Raw genomic sequence first — 26,657 nt, forward strand, 5'->3', positions numbered from 1 at the left:
GCTTTTCACCTCCATTTAGATGAAAAGTTTGAGAGGAGGAATTGGTTCCTATTCATGTGCTTGAATGGCAGTGGAAACTGGATCTCTTCCAGTTTGCAGAAAAGAGCAAGAAGGCGAGAAGAATGGCACTTGGTCAGCCTGGCCCAGGCTGGCTGGTGTTGAGATGGAGAAATCCCCAGGGACTGCATGCCATCTGGGCCAGCTATCTCCATGTGCCACCAGCATTTTCTCCTAAATTGTGGCAATGGCCCTTGTCTCCAGCCAAGCCTCACATTCTCATCGATCATGACTTCTAGGTTAAAGTGTGACTGTTTCGTGTTGTTCACATTGGTTTTTAAATCAGGAAGAAGGCTGTATGTAAAGAGAGAAAGAGGGAAAAGGTGATGAGAGACCCACAGCTAGCTATGGATATGACTGTCTTTGGCTACTGTAATCATTTCAAGGAAGACAGTCACATTAAGGAAATTATTTCCTTCTGCAATAAGGAGCACTGGATTTAGAATCAGCACCGTATTTAAATTTGGCCATTGTAGAGGACCAGTTGTGCTTCCACGTAATCTTTGCTCAACCTTACTTGCTTCACTTACTGACGAGTGACAACTTCTATTCATAGGGCAAATATGAGATTAAATGACTGAATTTCACACAAGCAGACTTGCTTTATAAGCTGTAAATCATGTCCGTGCCCTCCAAGAACACACCTGTAGTTGTACAGGTTGGGTCCACTACTCATTGCAGTAAGGGAGAATGATCCCACAGGGAACTATGGGACGTCTTGGTGGGTGTTTGAAAGATTTTGATGAGATTTAATCCTGGGTCAGGTGGTTTGGGGAGGGTTTAAAGAAGAGGGGCTTATTCTGTGGACCAGATAGTGTCAGGATGCAGCTGTGATCCTGATTTAGGTAACTTAATTCATTTTATCTAGGGAGAGGGAAGATGAAATGGAGACTGATGCTCAAATCAGTCAGGAGTTGTTGGGTGACTTTTGTGGCGTCTTGGACAGTGTTCATGTTTGTCTGTGTTCAGACAGGGTTATGGTCTTTTTTTGTGTGTGTTGACTCATCATACTTGTAGCATGGCCCTGTCTGGTGTTGATGTACTGTGACATTGTCTATGTTCAACAGGAGAACATCAAGGTCTAGCTGGATATCAGGGGCTCCTTTTATCTTTCTCAAGCTTTATTGAAAAGTGGAACTTTTTATGTTTGCAGCTGTACAGATACAGAGTTCATGGTTCTTCACATGTGTGTGTGTGGGTATATACACTTGTATGGGTATCTGTACAGATGTGTGTGTATGTTTAAGCCACAGCCTAAACATGGCCACCATTCCCTGGTAAAAGCGTATCTTTTAATAGAGACATGAACATGGTATAGTAGCCTTGCTAGATTCTGGTGTTCTTATTGAACACAGTGTTCTTCCAGAGGATACTGCCCCACCCACAAACATTGATGAGGAGTGAGACTGTTTTATCTCACTGAGGTGGTGCTTTCCTCTCATTGATCACAGCTGAATGCATCAAGGCTGGGGCCTGAACACAAGTGGCCAGTCCATAGGCTGAATAGTGACCCATGGCCATGGCATGGCCAGAAGTGTTTGCTTGGATGAATTAGATAATTCTTCCAGAAACTGGAAAACGAAGAGGCTGACCCACCTAATGGTGGGTGCAAAAAGCTGTAGAATACCATGAGGAAGAAAATGTGCAAACTGACATTATGAGAGTCATGAAAAAACAACAACAACAACAACAACAACAACAAAAAGAGAGAAAAACAGATTAGAGGTGAACATCCCAGATGGATAGAAAAAAGAGGATAACAGAGTTGAAGCCCAGATTGAAGCCGAGACTCCCTGATAGAATTGCTGGCCTCAGAACTTCCTTAGGGCTGGACCACTTTCCATGACCATCCTATGAAAAACCTCCTTCCTTCTATGAAGCACTAGTTCCAATGGACCTCTGTTTTTTTTCTTTTTTTTAGCAGAAGATTGATTTAAGTAACTATCTGAAATGTTAGAGATTTAAAGACCTGTAGACATCATCTAGCCTTTGCTTTCCAGTTGAGAACACTTAGTCTGAGGAAAAGGAAATTACTGCTTAAGCTGACACAGCAGGCTGGAGGTGGGGTGAGAATAGAACTACACATCCGTCTTTAGGATGTGCACACATGAACACACACTGTGCTTCTTATTAAGGATGATGGTCACATTTGGGAGAAGTCTGCTTTCCAAAAAATTTCTTGTTGTAAATAGAGTAGACAATTGCCTGCATGGTATTAGAGCAGCACTACCAAGTTCTCTTAGTCCTTCCTGCTCTCCCCATCCCACCGTGGATACTGGCACTTCACTTCTCAGATCATTCGAAGGTTAAGAGTTTTTTGCATGTGTGTGTGTGTTAAATCCTTACCACAGTGCTTGGTACATAGTAAAAGCTAAATGGATCGTATTTATATAAATATATAAAGCCACTGTTCTAACTCATTTATGCATGGCTCCAGAGTTCATGAGAGTTGAAGATTATGCTCTTTTTTTTAATAAATTTATTTTTTATTGGTGTTCAATTTGCCAACACCCAGTGCTCATCCCAGAAGATGATGCTTTTTTTTTTAAATATATTTTTTTAAATTTTTATTTATGATAGTCACACACACACACAGAGAGAGAGAGGCAGAGACACAGGCAGAGGGAGAAGCAGGCTCCATGCACCGGGAGCCCAACGTGGGATTCGATCCCGGGTCTCCAGGATCGCGCCCTGGGCCAAAGGCAGGCGCCAAACTGCTGCCACCCAGGGATCCCGAAGATGATGCTCTTAATAATAATGTTAACTTGGCTTATTATATTTAGCCTAAAACAATAACTGGAAGATACAATCAATAATTCATAGTTGATATCACCTGTGCTGTTACAAATGGAAAATTTCTTAAACTAGTCTAGCACTTACTCAGATCTAGCTACCTTAGTAGCTCCTTTAACAAACACAAAAATTGTAATATTGTTTCCCCCATTTTATAGATGGGGACCCCAAGGCTCAGAGCAGCTAAGGGGCATATAGGGTTGTTTTCTCAGTAGGCAATAGTGTGAGACAGGACACTTGGAGGTGGGGAAGAGAGTATGCCAAGTTCGGGTCAACTTTGCTAACTTCACTGTTTTGTCCAGGAACCAGCTCTCCATCCCAGGAACTTGCAAATAAAGGGCACTCTTTCCTTCTAACTCTGAGGGTAATTCTTCTCTGTCTAGGCTTAATGTCACCAACATTAGTACTTATATCAGGGAAATCACCTCCTTGGAGTGCATCCACCTCTCTCATTCATCTCTGTCTCTGCAGGTGATGAGAATGGCTGCTTGAGGTTAGAGAACATTTGCAGCATAATGAAAGTAGCCTGTATGAGTTCTGTGGAACCTTCAGATCAACAGAAGTAGGAAAAGAGTAGCTGTGTGCCTTTCTTCAGTGCAATATATGAAGTTTATTTGAAAAGTTCTTTTAAAAACTTGGAAAACATGACATTCCATTCCTCTCAAGAGATTGGGTTGAAAAGCCGTAGTTCTAGGTACACAGGGTCCTAATGCTGCTTATGAGCAAGGCAGTGCTGATTTGGAAGGTAGAGTACTTGCTGGATTTTGGTTACGAGTTTATCCAGGCTGACTGCCATACATTTATTTAAAGGGTATTATCTTTTAATGAAGTGACTCTTTAAGAAACTATGTGGACTGAATACTTAAATTTTCTAAGCTTTCTAACAGTTTTAAAAATAATTCTAGACATAATTTTAAAGCTGTCAGGCTTAAGATACTTATTCTGATTTTAGTATTTTTATTCACGTGTTAAATTCACTTGAGAGAAATCTTTACTAGTATGAATTTGTACACAATACCCCTCTGATGGACCTTAAGAACCTAACCTAATTGTAAAATAAATTGTTGATTGCTATTTCATGCTATTTCATGTGTTAAGTGCCCAATTTCCATTATATGCTCATTGATTTTTTTGAAACAAAGTTTCATCTAAAATAGAATATTATATTTATGGACAGTACACATTAAGTATGACTTTGTTATTAATACAAGTATATCCACCTAGAATCATAAACTCAGTCTGGATATTAAAAGCTTTTATTCATATCTTTGGGACTGTTAAAGATAGTTGAGTAAGATTAAATTGTTTTAAGTAATGGGTTACTCTTAAGAGAACATTCAAAAAGTTATTTGAAAAATTACAACTAAATTTGCCCAATAGCGTTAATTTCCCAATTTTTTTACTGATACACTTGTCTACAAACAGTTTACTGCTATTTGTAAGTGTATGTGTGTATATACTTTAAAGATTTATTTATTTATTTTAGAGAGAGAGCAAGGGTAAGGGCAGAGAGAGAAGGAAAGATTCTTAAGCCTACTCCCTCTTGAGCACAGACCTGATGTACGGCTTGATCCCATGACCCTGAGATCATGACCTAAACCTAAATCAAGAGTTGGACGCTCAACTGACTGAGCCACCCAGGTGCCTCTACTTTTAAAAGTATATCACATTCTTGGTAAAGGTAGGCAGACACCAACTTGAGCATTTTGGGGCTGACTTTATTATAATATCAGAACTTATTTAATAGTACAGATATACATTTACCTGAATAATATGACCCTTCTCTTCTGGTTTATAGTCATTAATCTCCGTTTCATGAAATTAAGCAGGTGAATTAAATGACATCTCTGTGATATTAATAGTATTGATTCATTTTAATAGGTTGCTTGATCCTCTCTTTTAGGAGAGTCTATCTTGCCAACGTGACCTTCTTTTCAGCTTGCTGTTATCTGAAAAATAGCCTTTGTTATTCTTTGGAACTTTTCCACTCTTTGTGGCCTCTGATGTTTTTATCATTGTTCAGACACTTAGCTTTGCTCACATAAAAGTGCTTTTTTTTTTTTTTTTACAAGTTTTAATGTACTTGCCAAAATACAATAGCGATTGTTAACTAATCATTATTGTATGTGGAGCAGACAAAAGCTCTTTAAAATGAGCGTAGGTTTGTTCTCCAGCAACAATAATTCAGAAACTCAGTTTTATCTATCATTCTATGTCAGTGACAGAGGCTGAAGCTTGACTCGAACCTCTGATAAGGGATGAAAGAAAAGGAAATGAACATCAGTGAGGACCGTTTGTCTGGGTTGGAATGAGAATGAAATTCAGCAAAACTAGATGCTTTGCCATGCCTATGTCATGGATATTTCTAGTCTCCCTGTCATTATTCCTACCCCCAACATGGCTAACTGTGGGCCTGGTTGGACAGACAGAACTGCTCATGTGCATTGTTGTTTTGTGGCCACACAGAATCTTCTGAAAAGTCTTTTTTAATATGAATCCTTTGTACACCAGGTAGGAGCTGAATACTTACTTTCCCACACCCCCTTGCTGCTGGGTGCAGACATATGACTTAGGCTCAGTTAATAAGATGCAAATGCAGGCAGAAGGAGGGAGCAGATGGGGCATAGAGTCCTTGTTCTGGGGAGTATCCTGGGGGAGACATCTGGTTTTGGGGATATTTGTAAGTGTGGGAGTCCTGGTATTTTAGGGCCATCAGTGGACCAAGTTCAGTGTCTTTGTTCTGGAAGCAGAGAGGCCTTCACTGGGGCAGTTCTGAAGTATGGTTCAGAGTTAACTCCTTGCTGCATAACCTTGCTACCTCTTAAAAATAATTTTAAGAATTTACTAATTTTGAAAAATTTATGTTTTATTTTTAGGTTATATAAAGTGATTTCATTTTTAAGGTGTATAATGTGATGATTTCATATATGTATACATTGTGAAATAACTACCACCTCACAAAGTTACTTCTTTTGTGTGTGGTGAGAACACTTGACATCTACTTAACAAATTTTAAGTATACAGTGCAACATTAATCACCATTCTGTACATTAGCTCCCCAGAACTTATTTGTCTTACAACTGGAAGTTTGTGCCCCCTTTTTAAAAAAGGTTTTGTTTATTTATTTATTCATGAGAGATACACAGAGAAAGGCAGAGAGGTAGACAGAGGGAGAAACAGGCTCCTCACAGGGATCCCGATGTGGGACTTGATCCCTGGACCCATATCATGCCCTGAGGGGAAAGCAGACATCCAACCACTTAGCTACCCAGGGATCTCAAGTTTGTACCCTTTGACCAACATTTCCTCTAGTCCTAAGCTCCTTGCAACCACTGTTCTACTCTCTGGTTATGGGAGTTTAACTTTTTTAGATTCCACATCTAAGTGAGATTGGAAAGTATTTGCCTTTCTGTGATGGGCTTATTTCACTTAGCGTAATTTCTTTCAGGTTCATCCATGTTGTCACAAACAGCAGGATTTCCTTCCTTTTATGTCTCTTCTATGAGAAAACAGATAAAAGAATGAGTATGAGAAGAATCTAAACAATCTACCATAGAGTTTTACCAAATAGTTAACTTGGACATATGCCTAATTAATTATAACATGGTAACTCTTGGCACAGGTGCAGTCTTTTAGCCAAAGGAGGTAAAGAGAGGTATAACATAACATCATCTCTGACTCTAGGCTTTTGTGGTCATTCTTTTCTTCGGTTCTCCCCTCAATTTGCTAAGCTTTCATTTGCTGCTGGCCATCCATGTCTAGAAACAGGCTAATTACAGGAAGATAGTCTGGAGGTTATGTCTCTGTAGTTTCAGTTAATTTTCTGAAGTATAAGGCTTTCTGCCCCTGACACCATCAATGTTGCTGCTGTTGTGGTGTTTTCTGATATTATTTTTATTTATTTACTTTTATTTATTTATTTATTTTTATTTTACCTTTAGGTCTTGCTTCAACTTTGCTGCTTTGAGTTCTGTTTTTGAGAAGGATGTCTACTCTGGGGTGTCAGAGAAACCATGGTGCATCGCTAGTCCTTTGTATTGTACCACTTGGTGGTGCTAGGTTCTAACACCTCGTGTTGTTTTATGTGATGTGCCACGCTAACCTGAGCTGCTCTTGGAGACTCATCCTAGGCTTTCTTTTCTATCTTTCTTTCTTTTTTAGTTGTCTGGTCTTTTCTGGAATATAAGGCCCTTGAAGGCAAGAATCTTGCTTTAGTCCTTTCTTAGTCCTCAAGCTCAAGAGCAGAGCAGTGCTGGATATATACCCTGTAGTACTTAAGAAGACATCAGAGGCCCTGTCCCTTGAGAGGCCCTAAGAAATACTGGGACTGCACACACCAAAGGTGTTCATATTACCTGTCTCTTTGGTCTTGCTTGTTCTCTTGGGCACAATGACCAGTAACCAAACCTATTCATTTGGTCTCTAAGCGAGACAGCTTTATCTTCTGGTGTTGTGTCTGATGTCTTATAAGTAGCCTTCCAGACTCCTTTTGTTAAGGCTTATTAAGGTGCTTAGGAATCTCCTTTGGACTTTAAGGGCAAGTGCTTCTTTGACCCTTAAGGAAAACAGATTCTTTTCTCTATGATTCTTTCCCCTCTTCTCCTTTTTGTTTTGTTTTTTTTTTTCTCCAAAATAGGTCCCATTTCTCCCACAGCTGCTGGACAGTGGACAAAATAGTGACTCTTAATAAAGTCACAATGTACATTTTAAATTGCTATGGTACTAGAAAACAAAATAAATAAGCAAGGTTTTGGAGTCTTTTAAAATTTATCCATGCTTAGTGAATTACATCTGTAGAAAATGCAAATGATTAAGTGAGAAGTAAAAGGCTTATTGTACCATTCGATTCCATAATTACAAGTATCTGAATATTCAGGAATACTTCCAAACAATGGTATATTAAAATGTGAGAATCAGAAAGAACCTTTAAACTTATTTTATACCATATAATAGAAAATAACATGTATCCAGAATATATAACAGACTTGTATAACTTGATAATAAAAAGCAAAATAACTCCTTGAAGACAAGCTAAATATTTGAATAGACATTTCAAAAAATAGGTTATAACAATGGGCAATAAGAATGTGAAAAGATGGTCAGGATAATTATTAGGGAAATGCAAATTTAAACCACAGAGTGATAACACTACCCACCCATTAAAATGGCTATGATGAAAAAGACTGACATACTATGTGTTCATGAGGATGTGAGGAACCAAAATTTTCATACCCTGCTGGTGTGAATACAAAATGGTACAACCACATCATAAGATGTTTGACAGTGTTTTTGCAAAGAGTAAAACATATGCTTACCACATGACCAGATATTCCACTCTTAGGTACTTACCCAAGGAAGACCAACACATATGTCCATACAAAGATCTACCCCCACATTTCCATGGCAACTTTATTTCTAATACCCTCGATGGAAAACTGCTTAGAAATAAGAAGGAATAGACTATTGATGCACACAACAACACGGATGACTCTCAAAATCATTATGCTGTGTGAAAGAGGCCAGAGCAAAAAAAAATATGTAATATATGATTTCATTTATTTAAAATTCTTAGAAGGCCATCAACCTAATCTATAATGGCAAAAGGCAGATCAGTGGTTGCCTGGGGACAGGTATAGAGAGAAGAATGAATTAGAAAGGGCACAGCAAACTTTTACAAATGTATTTATTTTGTTCAAATTACAGATAGCATGTTTCTCCCTACACTCCGGATGAGTAGATTATTTTTTGAAGATGTACTTTCTTTTTCATATTTCCTGTCTATATTATTCCTACAAAAGAAAGTTGCTTGGTTGCTTGTCTTTTCTACATAGTTCTTTAGTTATTTTTGTCATTCATCAGAAACTAGTATTTCACAGTTAATGAGAATCTTTTATACTTTTTCTTCACTCAACTGACTGTATGCTCATTCATTCTGGGCATAACTTTTTTTCCTTTTAAATAACCCAGAAATTCAATAAAAGTGATGCAGTGAAGAAAAACAGCTTTGTCTGCCTGAGAGGAGTCACCCAATAAAATTATAGCTTTAATTTTCAGTCTGACCTTTCTTGTAATTTGTTTGAAGTTTCGTGATTTCAAAAGAAATAGACTGTTCACCAAGGAATGCATCATCCTCTTTCCCATGAGAGATTATGAAAACTAAAGCTTTGGGTCTGATAATCTAATAGCAACAGTCACATTGCTATTTGCTGTCCATTTCTGTGCCTATAAAGAGTGGAAATTGGTTACATCCAATTTTGATCATCATCATCCAAAGTAACCTCTTGGTCTCTCCCTGAATTTGAAGGAATCATGGCATGGTTTAGTGTTTCTTAAACTTTAATATGCATACAAATCACCCAGGGAATCTTATTAAAAGGCAGGTTTTCATGCAATAGGTCTGGGGCAAAGCCTGAGATTCTGCATTTCTAAGAAGCCTGTGGGTGATGCCTAAACTGCTGGTCCATGGAGCACGCTTGGCACAAGGGTACAGATAACACCAAAATGGTATACAAACCTCCTTTTATTAATTTGCTTTTAAAACAAATTTCTCTTTGCCTAGAGACTGCCACACACTAGAAAAAGATCAAAACACTGACTGTTTTTTCAGTCTTTGTCATGAAATAGTCATTGTGAACCATGTTGTGTGAAGCTCTTTGTGAATGAGACCAGAGAGGATGCAGAACTGGTTAAAGGACCAAAGGGAATCAAGGAAGAGGGACTGCTAGTGTGTTTCCAAGTTGTGCTGTGTATGAGATACTAGGATTATGTTCAAGTGGATGTCAGGTCAGGTCAGTGTGTGGGAGTAAATTGCATCCTTAGCCTCAGTTTTTCAACGATCTGTATATCCATGCCTTTTTCCCCTGTAGATTTACAGTGGAGGAATGACAGTCTTGCTCCTTGCTTCCGGGCTTGGCTTTGTGACTGGCTTTAGCCAATGAGCTGTTAGTGGATATGACACAAACTTTGGATAGGTCCTAGAGATACTTAGGAAGTAGGATCAATAGCTCTTGACATTTATTGGGATGTGGTTGGTGAGAAAGGAGGAATATTGACTTTGAAGTTTCTAGTTTGTAACAACTGGTGATGCTATTCGTGGAGACAGAGGACTTTGGAGAAAAATGAGTTAGGAAATTATATTACAAGTTTAGTTTTAGATACATGATTTTAAGGTACTTGTGGTATATAGGAAAATGTTAACTAGGCAATTGAGCATATTGTTTTTCGATCAGAGGAGAGGCATGAGCTGGGCACATAGATTTTCAAGCCATTACCCCAGAGATGGTAATGGAAGCAAGGAGACAAAGTATGAAGCCAGGAGGAAAGGTTGTAGAGACCTTGGGGAATGTTAACATTTAAAAGAGAGTTAGTGAGCAAAGGATGCCAAGAAGGTATGAGGAGAGCTACATAAATGCAGTACCATGAAAGACAAGGCTAGGACAGAGTGGTCAGCTCTATGGAATGCAGCTGAGAAGATCAGGAAGCTGAGGAATGACAATTGTCTATTGCACTTAAGCAACAGAGAAGTTATTAATAAATTTGGCAGTAGTCAACCAGCAAGACAGAGGCAGAAGCCACGTTTTAGTGGGCTAATGAGAGAATAGAGAGTAAGAGCATAAAGATGGAAAAGGCTAATGAGAAAGGGAATGTGTCCTCCAAGCATCCACATTCTGTTTTGTGCAGAAGCAAGCCTGATGTGCATGGCAGCAGTAAAAAAAAAACAAAAAAAAAACAAAAAAAAACCAAACTACATGCGCTGAAAAAATGTTCATGGATATTTCAGAAAGTAGATATTACCTTTACCAGTGCAACAAGGAGTTAGGTCACATTGGTTTAGATGTCAAGAATTCATGATTTGAATAATGGCTTTGCTCAAAATTACCTATAATTGTGTTAAGAAAGAAGGATAAATAATTTTTATCCTTGTGTAAATAATGTTAGTGGGGATGGTTGCCATATTCAGAAGGAAATGGTTTTTGATATATCTTTTCATAAAATCATTGATATGATGATGACCTATTTCTCCCATTTCTGTTGGATATGAAGTCCCATGCAGGAAGAATCCCAACTGTTATTTCATAATTGTCTCTGGCACTAGGACAGCATCTGGTACAAAGAAGGGGTTCATTTACTGTTTGTTGAATGAATAAATGCTACTTCTTTCTTTATGATTCTAGGAGTTGCTAAGTACTCAGAAGAAATACACCATACCTTGGCCACAGTACTTCATGCTCTTGACTCTTCTGAACGTTGAGTAACTCAGTCTTGACATTTTACCAATAAGCCCAAGTCAGGGAGGTTGTAGTGTTCTGGAAAACTTGCCATTGAAATGAGCTCAGCATGACTTAGACTGGGCCAGATGGAATTCTGCTTTCTGGAAACCTTGGGTAAATAGCAAGTGAATGGAATACTGCAAAATGTAATTGTTTGCATTTGCTAGCAAACCTTTGCTATTACCCAGCCTTCAAAGGGAGCGTGCTCAGAATGTGAGTGCACAGAACTGAATGGTACCTGAGGAGCCCCAGGAGTTTAGAAATCTCTCTCATGATTCCTTCTCAATGCCAGCAAGGATATGAAAGACATTGGGTTTGGCTGTAACAAGTGCTCTCACTTTTTACTTAATCAGAATTTGCATTGTTTTCTCATTACAGTATTAAAATGTGAATTTTGCCTTCATGTACTGTGGAAATAACAAAACCCCATAACAGTTGGTTTTATCCATAGCACCTTCCGTCTTAGAATCTCCAAGGATCTCATAAGCTGATAATGTTCTTTCCAAATGAGCTATTTTGTAATCACACTCCACATGATTGTTTAAAATGATTATTATTGTTTCACCTTAATATAAAAAGATTTATTTGCCAATAGAAAACTGAGTTTACCCAGGAATGCTTGTGTTAACTGCCTCTCGGCTCATCAAGGTCTGTGGGAATCTAGAGACTATGAAATGCAAATGTTAGTTTCTGGTTCTGTACATTTCAAGCACATAAGGAGCTAAATTTACATATTTAAAGACAAATTTTGCTATTCCACCTCAGTGCTCAGGGTAGGGTATGACCTAGGTGGGAGGAAGGAAAGAAGTGGATGGAAGTGCTCATTTTGGGAAAATATGGGATGAGGGCATAGAGTGAGAACTACAGATGCATTTCTTTTTCCCCCTGTTCTAGGATTTAGGATTAGGGTGGGATTTCCAACCATGTGAAGTTTTTTTTGTCCAGCACTGCTGAATTTCTGACACTCTGTTGGATACCTATTGGCTTTTGTTTTGTTTTGTTCTGATTAAGCAGGTGTCATCTTGCTCAAGAGATCATACTAATGACTGATTTTAGTGCCTCTCTTCATTGCCTCAATCACTGCCTACTACTTGATACTTTCCTGACAATATCCAGACTGCTTTTAGGTGAAAAAATATTTTTTATTTGAGTATAGTTGACACACTATGTTACATTAGTTTCAGGTGTACAACATAGTTATTCGACAACTCTATACGTCATTACATGCTCATCAAAGTGTAGCTACCATCTGTCACCATAGAATACGATTATAATACCACTGACTATACTCTCTATTCCGTGCCTTTCACTATTATGACTTATTCATTCTTTAACTGGAATGAATCCCTTCAGCCATTCTGCTCCTCCCCCCCCCATCCCTTTCTCCTTGGGCAACCATTAGTTTGTTTTTTTGTATTTATAGGTCTGATACTACTTTTTTAAAAAGTAGGTGAAAATAAAAGTAGGTGAAAAATTTTGTGATGTGATAGAGGTTTCTATTTTGTGATCCTTCTGCTTACACAAAGACTGTACATTATGTAGGTCAGAACTTTTTACTAACTATGTATGGTTATTTTCCTATTCTGAAATCACTTCTCCTTTATCACTGAGATGACTAACTCTCTATATCAGGGTTGGCAAACTTTTTCTATAAAGGAAAGGGTAAATATTTTAGGCATTTTGGTCCAGGCAGTCTCCATTGCAAGTACTTAGCTATCTATTGTGGTGCAAATACTACCATATGCAATATAAGTGAATGGGTGTGGCTATGAGCCAGTAAAACTTTATTTACAAAAACGATTTGGTGGTGGGCTGGATTTGGCCTGTGGGCTATAGTCCACAAAGAGCCTGTTTTAAATCACAGTTCCCATGGTTTCTCCAATTTTGTAATGTTGGAACAGGCATACACTAGGCTCCAGTATCCATTCAAAATTATGATGACTCCCAGCTTTGTCATTCTCTCCCTTTTTACATATTCAATAGATTTTTTTCAATGGATTTTTTTTTAGACTAATAGCATCATCTCAGTAATCTTATGATCTGGTTCTTTCTAATCTCATTTTCTGTTCTCTGCATCACACTGCTTCATCTCCCCTGGCCTCCTTACGTTCCCTGAAAATACCAGATATGCTCCTGCTTAGGACCTTGGCACTCACTCTTCCCTCTGCCTGGAATGCTTATCCCTCAGTCAGATAGTCCCAAGTCTCACTCCATATTCTTCACATCCTTAACTCAAATGGTACCTTCTCAGTGAGACCTATTGTCCTGGTTACTGTCTATTTAGTAACACAGGAACAACTAGGTTTTGCAAACAGAGAATATAATAGAGGAGATTGGTTGCCAATCAAAGCCTAGAGGTACAGAAGGGTTAGGTGTAGGACCTACACAGAGATTCTTGACAGCAGGGGGGCTGGAGGAGAAAGGGGAAAATAGTGTAACCCAGAGCCAGTTCCTGATCTGCCACAGAGTTGGATGCTGCTGGCTCCACCATGCCACTACCTTGCAGCAAGACCAGGGTCTTCACTTCCATTGGTGCTTGGGAGCTAGAAGAGACCCCTGCCTCTGGTGTTACCACTGCCAGAGCCAGAGCCATTAATTGCCTCATGGCTAATGCTCTTGGCATTACTCTGTCTTATCAGGGACTCAAGAACCCTCCCACCCCTGATTCCACCTCGGCAGCTACAGTTGCTTAAAGTACCTCTAGAAGCAGAAAGAACTTTGCTTCTTCCTTCCTTCTGCCTTCCAGTCTTCCATCAGTGCCTCCCATTGGCAGAGGGAGCATTGGCAGAGCCTCACTAGTGCCAGCTGCAATGGAATCTTGGAAATGCAGTTTGCAAGCTTTCAGCCCCCTGCTTTTCAGAGCTGACCCTGAAAGGACTAGAATAGAGCAGAGAGACATTGGGTCAATAACCAGCATGCCCTATCTACTCTGTCTAAGGTGACAGCTCTCAACAATTCATCCCCTTTCCCTGATTAATTTTTTTTCTCCATAGCTTGTATCACTACCTAACATACTCCCTATGTATTCACTTCTTTTTCACCTATCTCCCTTCCTAGAATGTAAACTCACTGACAGTAGGGATTTTGTTCATACCTATAACCCCAGTTCGTAGTAGAATATAGGGAACATCAAGTAAATGTTTGTAGAATGATTTAATGAATCCCTTAACAACATCAGGGACTGTTAATAAAAAGTACTGTGCTTCAGAGCCAAATTTGACAACTTCCAAGTATCATAGAAAATAAAGGATTAGGGGAAAGTACTTCTCTTTCTCTCTTTTTCTCTTCTCTCATATATGCATATTATATTTACATTTTTTTCTTCTAGAAAGCATGTACTTTGAAACACCATTTTTATTGGCATTGTAAACTTGTTCAGAGAAGGGTCCCTACATCCAAATATATGACTTCAGTTGTTTGGCAAATGTTACGCTGTCTTCAGGGAGAGTTTTATGAATTTGCTAGGGCTGCTGTAACAAAGTACCACAGGTTGGGTGGCTTAAACAACAGAAAGTAATTTTCTCACAGTTCTGGAAGCTAGAAATCTGAGATCAAGGTGTCGGCAGGGTTGGTTCCTTCTAAGAGCCTTGAGAGGCATATGTTCCAGGTCTCTCTCTCTCTGGTTTGCAAATGCCCATCTTCTGTGTCTTCACACCATCTTCCTTCTGTATGTGACCTTGTCCAAATTTTTGCTTCATATAAGATCACCAATCATATTATATTGGAGCTCACACTAATGACCTCATTTTAATTTAATTACCTCTTTAAAGGTATACTTTAAACTCCAAATGCAGTCATGTTTTGAGATTCTGGAGGTTAGGAGTTCAACATATGACTTGTTGTAGAGACAAAATTTAACCCAGAACAAGAGTCAAGGCAGGCTCTCCAAGTCTGTATGTTGCATGCAACCTGGGCTTCATCTTTACAGTTTATGAACAATTGCTTACAGGTTTAAAATTGAAAACCCTTTTTTACTTGAGATTTTCTGTTTTATTTTCTTAGTTTCCTCACAAATAAATGGGGGAATATGGCAACACCATATTTTTTTCTTTTTTTTTAAAAGATTTTATTTGACGAGTACCTGGATGGCTCAGTGGTTGAGTGCTTGCGTTTGTCTCAGGTTGTGATCCTGGAGTCCTGGGATCAAGTCTTGCATTGGGCTCCCTGCAGGGGAACCTGCTTCTTCCTCTGCCTCTGTCTCTGCCTCTCTCTGTGTCTCTCATGAATAAATAAATAAAATCTTAAAAAAACAAGACTTTATTTGAGACAGTGGGCAAGAGAGAGGACAAGCGGGGGGAAGGACAGAAGGAGAGGGAAAGGAAGAGGGAGAAGCAGACTGTCTGTAAGCAGGGAGCCTGACTTGGGGCTCAATGATCCCAGCACCCTTGGACCATGACCTGAGCTGAAGACAGATGCTTAACTGGCCAAGCCACTCAGGCAGCCTGGTAACACCATACTTATGTTGTTTTCCTGAACCAGGAAACATCTGTGCATGTGTTTAAAGGTGGAGGCTGAACAGATGTTTCTCTACAAGCACTTTGTAGAAATGATTGGGTGAATATAAGTACCTGTCAAGAGATTAGACTTAGCTATTGCAACAAAAATGCCAGGATTGGTAAAGAAAGGGGCTCTGTGCTATGTCCTACATTAAAGTCCAGTGATGAATATTTCAACAGATTGATAAAGCAGATTGCATAGCAAGGGACACCTTAGATCACAAGATTACACAGCACCTCTTGACTGGTGAGGCTGGCTCTGTGTTTGTAAGTCGGTGTTCCATTAGGGAGGACCCTGAGTTGGTAGCTGATGGACTAGCCAGAAACTGATAGGGGAGGGTTCAGCAAGAAAACATACCCTCTTTGACCTTGATGTAAATCGAATCTGTCATGGAACACACAGTTGAGCTCACATCTTGTCTGCTGGCAGCCTTGTTCTATGAACAGCCCAACAGATATCTTTCCATTCGCTCCCTGAATATTGAGTGACCTTGGAAATAGCCTAATCTGTCTTGGCAGATTGAAGATAGAGAAAACAAGCAGGAGAGACAGACCTGCTGGTTCCTGCTATTGATCAGTGACTTGAATGAAAGCTCATTATGAGCTGGAGAGATGTGTCAGACACGGGTGTCAAGGGTGGAAAAACTCAAAACAGACCCTGGCAGCGGGGAGAAGTGATGAAAACAAAATGTACACACACACACACACACACACACACAGAGAGGCGTGTTCACACATGTGTGCACAGACATACATACACCAGAAATCTTTGTTCCTTTCTTGGATTAGTTTATTCCTGGTGCTCAGCTATTTCTCTCCAATCATGGCACTTTGGAAGCTGCACAGAGAGAGACCCTTCCTAGAAATTAATCACCTACTTAGTCCAATCTTCTCATTTTACATTGGGTAAACCAAGGCCAAGAGAGATTAAATGGCTGTGCAAGATCCCACAGGGAGTTAGCACAGTTGTGATGCAGGTTTGACAGTCCAAATCCAAGTTCTTTTGCCACATTTTTCAACTTCTCCTCCTGCCTGACACTGTGTCTCAGGGTCCCAACTTTAAATACTGTAATGTCAAGAGCTTGGGTCTAGGCAGACCAATACGGCTTCAGAAGAAGGCCAGAACTGAGGACAAAAAAACATGGATTTGAGTTCTGACTGACAGTAGACATGTGAATTTGGGCATCCCATTTGACCTCCCCAGGATTACTTTACTCATTTTTAAAAAGGGTTATATGAATGCGCATTCTCCTTGCTCATCTGGGAGAATGGGAGATGAAAATCAGTACATGGACACAGTTGCGAGCCCTAGCTACAATGAATGTTTTCCCAGAGGGGTGATCTCTTCCTCTGTTCGTATCTAATAATGCTGCAGCCAGAAATAGTTAATCAGATTGTCCCAGCACGCCCAGGGGGCCAGAACCAGAGCTGTGCCTTGTGATGAGAAGGAGGAGGAGCGGTGTATTAGTCAGGGTTCTCCAGAGACACAGGACCAATAGAATATGTGTATATGTGTGTATGCACATGTGCTTGTATCTCTGTGGACAGAGATACAGAGAAGGAGATAGAGAGGGAGGGAAATACTGAGATTGGGAGAGCTTTATTTTAAAGAATTGGCTTAGGTGATTTTGGGGGCTCAGTAACGGCAGGCCAGGCCAGCAGACAGCCGGGGGAAGAGTTGATATTAAAGCTTGAATCCAGGGCATTCTGGGTGGCTCAGCAGTTTAGCGCTGCCTTCAGCCCAGGGTGTGATCCTGGAGTCCCGGGATCGAGTCCCATTTCAGGCTCCCTGCATGGAGCCTGATTCTTCCTCTGCCTATGTCTCTGCCCCTCTCTCTGTCTCTCTGTGTCTCTCATGAATAAATAAAATCTTTAAAAAAAGTAAAAATAAAGCTTGAGCCCAAAGCAGTCTATGAGCAGAATTCCTTTATCCTTGTGGAATATGTCTTTTCTCTTCAGTCCTTTAACTGATTAGGTGAGACCCACTTAAATTATGGAAGGCAATTTTACTTAGAATCTACTGATTTCAATGTATTACACTAAAAAACCATTTTTACGATACCTACATTGGTGTTTGACCTAAAACTGGGTACCAAAGGACCAGCCAAGTTGACACATGAAATCATCCATCACAAGTGGTAGAGACTTAGAAAATCTGGAGCATTTGGGGGATGGAGGCTGGGCCTCCCTGAATGGAAGACAGGGGATTCAGAGGGCTTAGGTGCAAACTATCAGGTCTTCCCTAAAGCACTTATTTTGCTGAGAACTAGACTTATCTTACAGCCTTGGGAGAAGCCAGAGTTTTCCTCCCCACCTTTGATTAGAGAAAACATAAAGGAGAGAGGGAGAGAGAGAAGAAGAGGGGAGGAGAGGAGAGGGGAAGGAGAGATGGTGTCTGCTTGCAGCCTCTGTTCTTCTCCGTTAGCTTCCATCCTTTAGAAGTTCAAGTTCCCCTTTCCCATGGTCCCCACCATCTATCCCACCAAAACCAACTTGCCAAAGGACTGGACCATCTTCAAAGATTCTTCTGTCTGCAGGAGGCAGGCAGACTGATGGCCTCAGTGTTACCGCATGGAGAAAATCCAGCTATAGCTTAGGTGAAGGCAGGTATACAGAGAGAAAATCTGGAATATATATCGAAAGGTACAACCCCCTACCTGAAAAGTATCATGTGTTCCCTGTGCCACCAATGTATCCTGCAAAATGTCACTTCCTTTAAAGGTCACAAGCTCCATTGATTTCTGATTCTCCTTTTGTGTAGCAGATTCCAAACAATTGCTTACATGATAGATTAGATGAGTGGATGGTTTAAGACAATCTGGACATCTTGTCAGAATGGAGAGAAAAGTGGTATTTTCTTTAAGAATCCCACAGTTCTAATAGCATAAGCTATCAGTGATAATTCTATGTATTATGTATCGCCTACTAATCATGGCTTTGCATGCTCTTGTCCTCCTCCATCCCTCCTTACTTCCCTCCAAACCACCTCCCTTCTGCTTTCTACCTTTCCCTTTTGCTACCTTTTCCCTCCTCTTTTGTTCTTCCTTTTTCTTTTTTCCTCCACTTTTCCCTTCCATAAATGTACATTGAGTGCCTACTGCCTGCCAGGCTGCTGTGCTATGTAGTGGTATAATAATAGTAAACAAAATAAACATAGACTCACTATCACAGAGCTTATATTTTAGGTGAGAGGTGTCAGAGACAGACGTTCAACAGAAATAGTCAGAAATAATAAGTGCTATGAAAGAAAGGTATTGGAGGCATGAAAGCCTATAGCAGGAGGACTTGATCTAGTTCATGCTGTAGAGTGCTGAAGAAGGAAAAATCTTAGAACTGAGAGAATCTGGAGTAGAAAAGTTTATTGGGTGAAAAAGAGGGATAGAATATTCCAAAAAGGGGAAAAGTATGTGTCAGGGCCCTGCTGTGGGAGGAAGTGGCCTACTATTTAGAACAGAGGGAGAACCAAAGAGGGGATAGGTGTGGTAAGGGGAGGTGGAGATGTGGGCAGGGGCTTCCCTAACAGATATGAGCTCTGACCTGGGAGGTTAACATCTGCAAGGCCATCAGACTGGTATGTGAAGAACAGATGGTAGGTACTGGAGGGGACACTACCAGAGCTATAAGAAGCTTAGGTGAGGGGGTCCCTGGGTGGCGCAGTGGTTTGGCGCCTGCCTTTGGCTCAGGGCGCGATCCTGGAGACCCGGGATCGAATCCCACATCGGGCTCCCGGTGCATGGAGCCTGCTTCTCCCTCTGCCTGTGTCTCTGCCTCTCTCTCTATCTCTCTGTGACTATCATAAATAAATAAAAAAATTTAAAAAAAAAAGAAGCTTAGGTGAGACATGACAACTTTGAGTTGGGTGATTTCCATGAGGATGGAGGCAAATAGTTGAAATCCAGAGACATTCAGGAAATAAAAGAAGCCGAACTATTTAACAAGCATATGACCTTGCATAAGGAAGTCAGTCAACTACCCTGACCTCAGACTCTTCATGAGCAGATTGGGCTATTATCACCTGCCCTATTTTCTTTGTTCCCAAGGAGTCTTTGGATACCTACCAGCTATAATTCACACTGCCATACATTTTGGATGGTGTAGAATGTGAACAATAAGTGACCCCTCTTCCCAAGGGACAATATTGGGTAATGGTCATAAAGTATGACACTTGCATAATCCAGGTGAGTGTGAGTTTTGAATAGAGCCAGAGAAGGGCCCCTAACTGACTCCAGGAGGCCAAGGAGGACTTTCAGGAGGAGGCAATGTGTCAGCCAACTGTGAAAGGATAAGTAGGAGTTTGCCAGTGAGGTAGATATAGAGGATGGAGTAAGGGGCATTGAGAAAAAGTAAGGTAATACCGTATTGAAGCAGTTCTTACTGGGGGCAATTTTGCCCCTTGAAATGTCTAGAGACACTTATGATTGCCACAACCAGGATGGGTGCTACTGGTAGATAGTGGTTAGAGGCCAGGGATGCTGCTAAACATCCTACAATTCACAGGACAGACCTCTACCACAAAGAAATATCTAGACCCAAATGTCAGCTGTACTGAGGTTGAGAAACCATGCCTTTTAACATAATTGATGGAATAATACATACGCAAAGTTTTAGCAAATTATAAAATTCTGTAGATGGGCAACGTCTTCAGATTTCCTAACCTCGATAACATTATTAGGAGATATGATTAAGGAGTTAAAATGACTGTTCTAACACATATGGGCATGTATATCCAGACTCGTACTTTCTCGTAGTACCATACCCATATGTCTGCTGAGAAGCAGGGAAGACAGAAATGGGAGAACAAAATAAGAGTGTGGGTAAATGCAGTCCCTGTAGGGAGGATGTGGAATTGGATGTTGGAATGGAAATCTTATAAACTGTGTGAATTGACAGGTTCATTTTGATAGATAATCCCATGTGTTTGCATGTGGAGGCAGGTCTGTGATACCCACGACTGTCTGCTCTCATTTCTGAGCATCAAATCCCAAAGCAAAATGGAGCCCAGAATGACCTAAAATGGGGCATAATCATTGGATGCTTTTGTTTCTTCCTCCCTGTCCTGAGGAAAATCCAAGTCCACTGGCCTTAGGCAGAGCTCATTTCATCCAAGTGCAGCTTCTTGAAAGGTGGGGAGTGACAAGAGTTTAAGAGCATGCCTTATCATCAGGAATAATATTGAGTCGCAGGACTCTAGATTTTGGACAAGACTAGAATTTTTGGGGGTGGCAGAATGTAATAATATTGACACACTTAAAATATCCAACACAAATCAGTTTCCTGAGACCAAGTAATAGAATGTCACATGTAACCCGAATATTCTCTGGTACTGTGAAATCATAGTTCTCAAGTAGGGAATTCTCAAGATTAAGAAAGAATGTGCTTCTGATGGTCTGAAATGAAATTTACCTTGCTTTTTGGGACTTCTCCGTGATTTCTTTGTTGATATTTCAAACCATCATTAGTCACATTATTTATGGTACAAGGCAGGTGACTATGGCTCTGTATAATTATTGATGGGCCTATCAGTAGACAGCCTTCTTATGCTGTTTTATATCTATCCCTATGGATAATTTCTGCAGGCCTGATAATAACAACCCCCTATTCTAAAAATCCTTTAATGACCCTACATTTCCTATTTAATGAAGCACAGATTCCTTAGCTTGTGTTAAAGCACTAGAATCTGCCTCAAGCAAATGGGATAGCTCAGTAAATCAAAGGAAGAGACAGATAACCAAGCCTGGGGAATGATGGGATGCAGGGTTGCCCAGATGTCTCAGAGGCTAGAGCGCATGGCCTACTGTCTAGAAAACTGCCAGAGAATGACTTGGGTTCAACCACTCTTGGTGATTAGGTGTCTCAAGAATACTCATATTCCCAAAAGAGAGAATATGATCAGTCTAGCTTGAGTCAAGTACCCTGCCAATCACTGTGGCCAGGAGGAGCTACTAGAATTGGCCCAATTTGGGTCATATGTATGTGGTGGCATCTGTTACCAGCGCAGGGGGAGATTCTGGGGAGGCACAAGAAATTTTCTACAAATTTGTGCCTAGTATTCTCCACAGCTTATCCAGACAACCTATCTGAGTGTTAGATATATACCCAATACATGCACTCTGTTCTTTATCAAAACTGAACTAATTTGGGATATATTTCATGTATTTTATAACTTCTCTGCTCTATACCTTTGTTTATAATATTTACAATTCTTCACAACTTGGTTCCTCCCGAAAGCCTCAAGGCCAAGGCTGCCTTTCTCTAATATTCTACAGATTCCAGCTGCGGGGGGTTGGTTTTTCCACATTTTTTCATTCTAGAAGCACTTTGTTTCTTGACACTGGTTGTGGGTGTGAGACATGAGGTGGGGACAGGGAGGCAGAGTGTGGCACAATAGGAAAGATGGGGGAGGGTGGATGGTGAAGGGTCCTCTTGAGAGTGTAGCCATTGACGGGCTTGGGGCAGGAAGGTAGTGGAGAGTTCTAATCAGAAGAGAAGGCAGTGTAGATGAGGAATTAAGTGGTTAAGTGTAGAAGATAGTGTTGATGAGAGTGAAACAGGCCTGGATTTGGAAGCTGATTTCTATTTTCTGACTATGTGACATTGGCTTTATCTTCATGTCCCTTCTGGTGTCTCATTTCCTTATCTACGAAGTAGGAATCATGATGTTTACCTCATCATTTGTTTATTTGTAAGGGTGGAGCATAGTAACTAAGGTATGGCATGGAAATCAGAAATCAGAGGCTTTGATTTCTTACATCAGCCATAGTTGTTAAAATATAAATTGTAAGTGTAAAAAAAAAATCAAAAACCTTTGTAAGGGGATCCCTGGGTGGCTCAGCAGTTTAGCACCTGCCTTCACCCCAGGGCGTGATCCTGGAGTTCTGGGATCCAGTCCCACGCTGGGATCCTTGCATGGAGCCTGCTTCTCCCTCTGCCTCTCTCTCTCTCTCTCTTCCCCCCCTCCCCCGTGTGTGTCTCTCATGAATAAATTTTAAAAAATCTTTAAAACAAAACAAAACAAAACAACTTTGTGAAATCCAAAAGATGCCAGGATAACTTTTGTCTTTCTCACTAAAAATAAGGAGAAAAATGTTGGAGCATATTCATCCCTAAGTATTAAAAAGAAAAAAGGACCGGGTGGGGCAAAACCTTTGAAGAATACTTATTTTCTTATGTTAAGCATAATAGTTTCTCTATAATTTTAATGAGTTCATGAGATAAAGTGAAGTATCAATTTCACCATTAAATGTGTAAATTACTTAGAAACTTTGATTACTTAAAATCATAAAATATATTTATGATAGGAAATCTATTTTATTCACCTAAGCTATAAAGTGAACATAACGGGTTTTATTTTAATTTAGTCCACCATTACAAATATCACATAGATATTGTTGCTGATCAGAAAAAAGGTAAAGAAAATAAGTCCTCAAGCTCCAAGGTCTAATTTTTCTTTTGTATTGATAAGTAATGATGAGTGAATAAAAAAGTGCCTTTAGCAAATTCATGTCAAAATACAGCATGTATTAGTTTGCTTGGCTGCCATAACAAAACACCATGAACCGGGTAGCTTAAACAGCAGACATTTATTTTCTCATAGTTCTAAGAGCTATAGCTCTAAGATCAAGTTTTCAACAGGGTTTGGTTTCTGGGGAGAACCTTCTTCCTGGCTTGCAGACAGCACCTTTCTTGCTGTGTCCTTACATGGCAGAGAACGAGAGGGAGTGCTCAGGGGTTTTTCAAAAGGACACAAATACTATTAGATCGCGGCCCCACTCTTATGATGATTTACCCTCACTTAGTTCTTCAGAGGCCCCATCTCTAAGTATAGCCACATGGGAGATGAGGGCTTCAGCATATGAATTTGTGGGGGGGGCATAAGTTCAATTCATAACAAAGCACAAAATCTCATTTGTTCACACTAGTAAGTATTAAATGCAGATTGAGTGGCCATGAGCATTGTAGAGCAGTGGATGTTCAGGTGCATCCTGATCCACAAGGGATGGTGGGGGTCCAGGTAATTAGTTCCATCTCTGGATCTTCAGGTTTCCACTGAATGTCACTTCCCTCATTGAGTTTGGCTCCTCTATTCATTTCACAAGACTCTGAACCTCACCTCTATTGCATTGATCTCTGTTTGTAATTACTTAATGGTTAATGTCCTTCCCTATTAGCCTCTAAGTCAGATTTCCAGGTGTGGAATACAGAATCAGTCTAGTATCTTTGTGATATCTCAGTCCTGGGCACCTGTGTGAAATGAATGAATGCTCAAGATCCAGATGCTAGCCCACTTCAGAGAGCTAACGGGGAAGTTGCTGAACATCAGCAAGGGCTGTGTGCCCTGAAAGACTACAGGCTTTAATCTTAGTAGGTTATTTGACAGCTAAACAGGAAAAACAAAGCCAAAACCCAAGTGAACACATTAGGGCAACATGGATCATGTACAAGTGCATGCTGAGGGCTTAGGGAGGTGTAGAGGTTTTTGTCCACCAGCCTAACTTCAGGTAGCATCCAGAAGGGTGGCTGAGGTCATGGCCAATCTATTTCCCTGGACAGGATGGTGGCTTTCATGCCAGATGGGGCCAACTGGCTGAGGGAGGGCATTGGGGTTTCTAGTTAGGGAGAGCTAATTTGGATGGTGTGCATCTCTTATGTCACGAAGCTTCTGTGCTTTGGGTTGTGTTTGTGCCTTTGCTTATTAGCCTTGTACTTGAAAACCCACCCTTTTGTTCCCCGTTGCTAATGCTGAGTGCATGGACTCAGCAAATGTTTGTTGAATTGGATGGACTTGATGAGTTGGCTTTGCAGAGATGGTTAAAGCTTCCCCAGGATTACAAATCAGCAATAGGTGAATGTCTTCCTAAAATCCCTAAATTGGATCTATTTTCTCTCTTACAGTCCTCCCATCTTGGTATAACATCTTTCACTTCCAGAAATAAGCATAGAACCCTACATCTAGACTTTGAAAAGACTATAACACAGCATTGGTTATCAAACATCATTGTGCCATCAGCACAATCTGAAGAACTGATAAAAATACAGATTCCGGGATCCTACCCTCAGAGAACCAGTTAATTCTGGTTCTAGTTGGTTCTACCCGCTAGAACCAGTTAATCCTACCCTCAGAGAATTCAGTTAACCTGGAGTGGAGCCCAGATAAATGTCTTTTTTCCATAAGCACTCAGGTGATATGCACTAAGTGGTCTGTGAACTAAACCTACAAGAGTTAGCACACGGTCTCCTGAGAATCCTGGCAAAGTGTAGGCTTGCTTTCATTAGATCTGGGGAGGGAGGCTGATATCCTATGTTGCTAACAAGCTTCCAGAAGTCAATTGCTGTTGGTCCATGAACCACACTCTGAGTATCAAGGACAGAAAAGTCACTAATGTGACATTGGATTAAGGCTCTGGAGTCAGTCATTGTTTGAATCTAACTTGACCATTGCTACTTGACAGACTTTCCTAGTCTCCAAATCCTTGTGTCTCAAATAGAATAGGTGCAGGGATTATTGTCACATTTAATCAATATGACAATGTGACAATAATATACATAAAACATTCATTGTATTGCTTGACATGCCTATTAGTTCTCCATGAAGGGTGGAGATATGCTAGTCATTGTGTTGTTATTAATAATAAATGCTGCTAATTCAATGCAAATTAGTCAGAGACATTTGTTTTATAATCTTGTTTTCTCCATTCATTTTGTTTCTATGAGAATTGAGACCATGTTTCCATTCCTACTGTACAACACATCTGGTAAAAAGGAAAATAAGAGGGGATCCCTGGGTGGCGCAGCGGTTTCGCGCCTGCCTTTGGCCCAGGGCGCGATCCTGGAGACCCGGGATCGAGTCCCACGTCGGACTCCCGGTGCATGGAGCCTGCTTCTCCCTCTGCCTGTGTCTCTGCCTCTCTCTCTCTCTCTCTGACTATCATAAACAAATTAAAAAAAAAATTAAAAAAAAAAAAAGGAAAATAAGAAAAATGAGCCAGCCCCCTACCAGATACCCAGTATATAACATTCTTAAAAGATGTCACATTAATGAACATCAAAACATCTGGATGAGGGGCTAATTTATCTCATCTTGCTCCAGATATTGGCTATTACATTTGTAGAGCAGGTGCACTCAGCACTGGGTTGATGTGATTCAAAACTGAGAGGTCCCCCACTGAAAGTTTCAGCCCAAATGGGCTGTTTGACATCTTGGGAAACAGCAGCCTACAGATTGGCTGTTGCTTGGTCTTCAGCTTCTCGCTACATGCATTCATAGTGATGTAGTGGCCTGTTTTTCTGTCCTGTTTGTTTAGAGCATCTTTAAGGTTTTTCTTTGAAAAGGCAAAGGTCCTGAGGGCAGGGTGATGTTTACTCCATAGGCATATGTTACAGCGTGACAGGTAAGCTCTCAGGCTTTGCCTTCACACCAATCTAGATTCAAACCTTGGCTCTACCATCTTACATCTGTGTGACTCAGATTCACTTGCCTAATTTCCCTGAGTCCCATTTCCCTTAGAGCACCACTGCTGGGACTTGCCTTATCCGCTGTCACGCGACTTCAACATCATGTGCTCTGTTCTTCTAGGTGAAACCAGAGTTAGGTGCTGTCACTGCAAAGTGTACTGAGGTGGCTTGAGTTGTAATTCCGTGTTTCGGGATACATTTGCTTTACAATATAAATTCACATTTAAATTTAATTTTTGCTATGGACTGCCAGTGTCAGAGTGAAAAGAATTTTTGATGATTTTTATTTTCTTTTAAGACTATAGGGTACTGTGCATACTGTTTGGGAAAAAAGGGTGAAGGTTTTATACATGATGGGAAGGCATTACACCTCTCAAATGCAAGAAAAACTAAGGCCCCTTTCACATCTGCTGTTACATCTAACTGGCATTATTCTGCTGATGGTTTTCAGAGGAGAAGCTGAGGCACAGAATGGCAAAGATTTTCTCCAACATAATGGGTGGCATTGTTGGAATTTGAATCCATTTAATTCGTCTGATCCCAAAAACATATATTCAAATAGCCCTTTTCCAGACCACACAGTTTCTTC

The sequence above is a fragment of the Vulpes vulpes genome, chromosome 9, assembly GCF_048418805.1.
Source record: "Vulpes vulpes isolate BD-2025 chromosome 9, VulVul3, whole genome shotgun sequence".
In the NCBI taxonomy this organism is placed as follows: Eukaryota; Metazoa; Chordata; class Mammalia; order Carnivora; family Canidae; genus Vulpes; species Vulpes vulpes.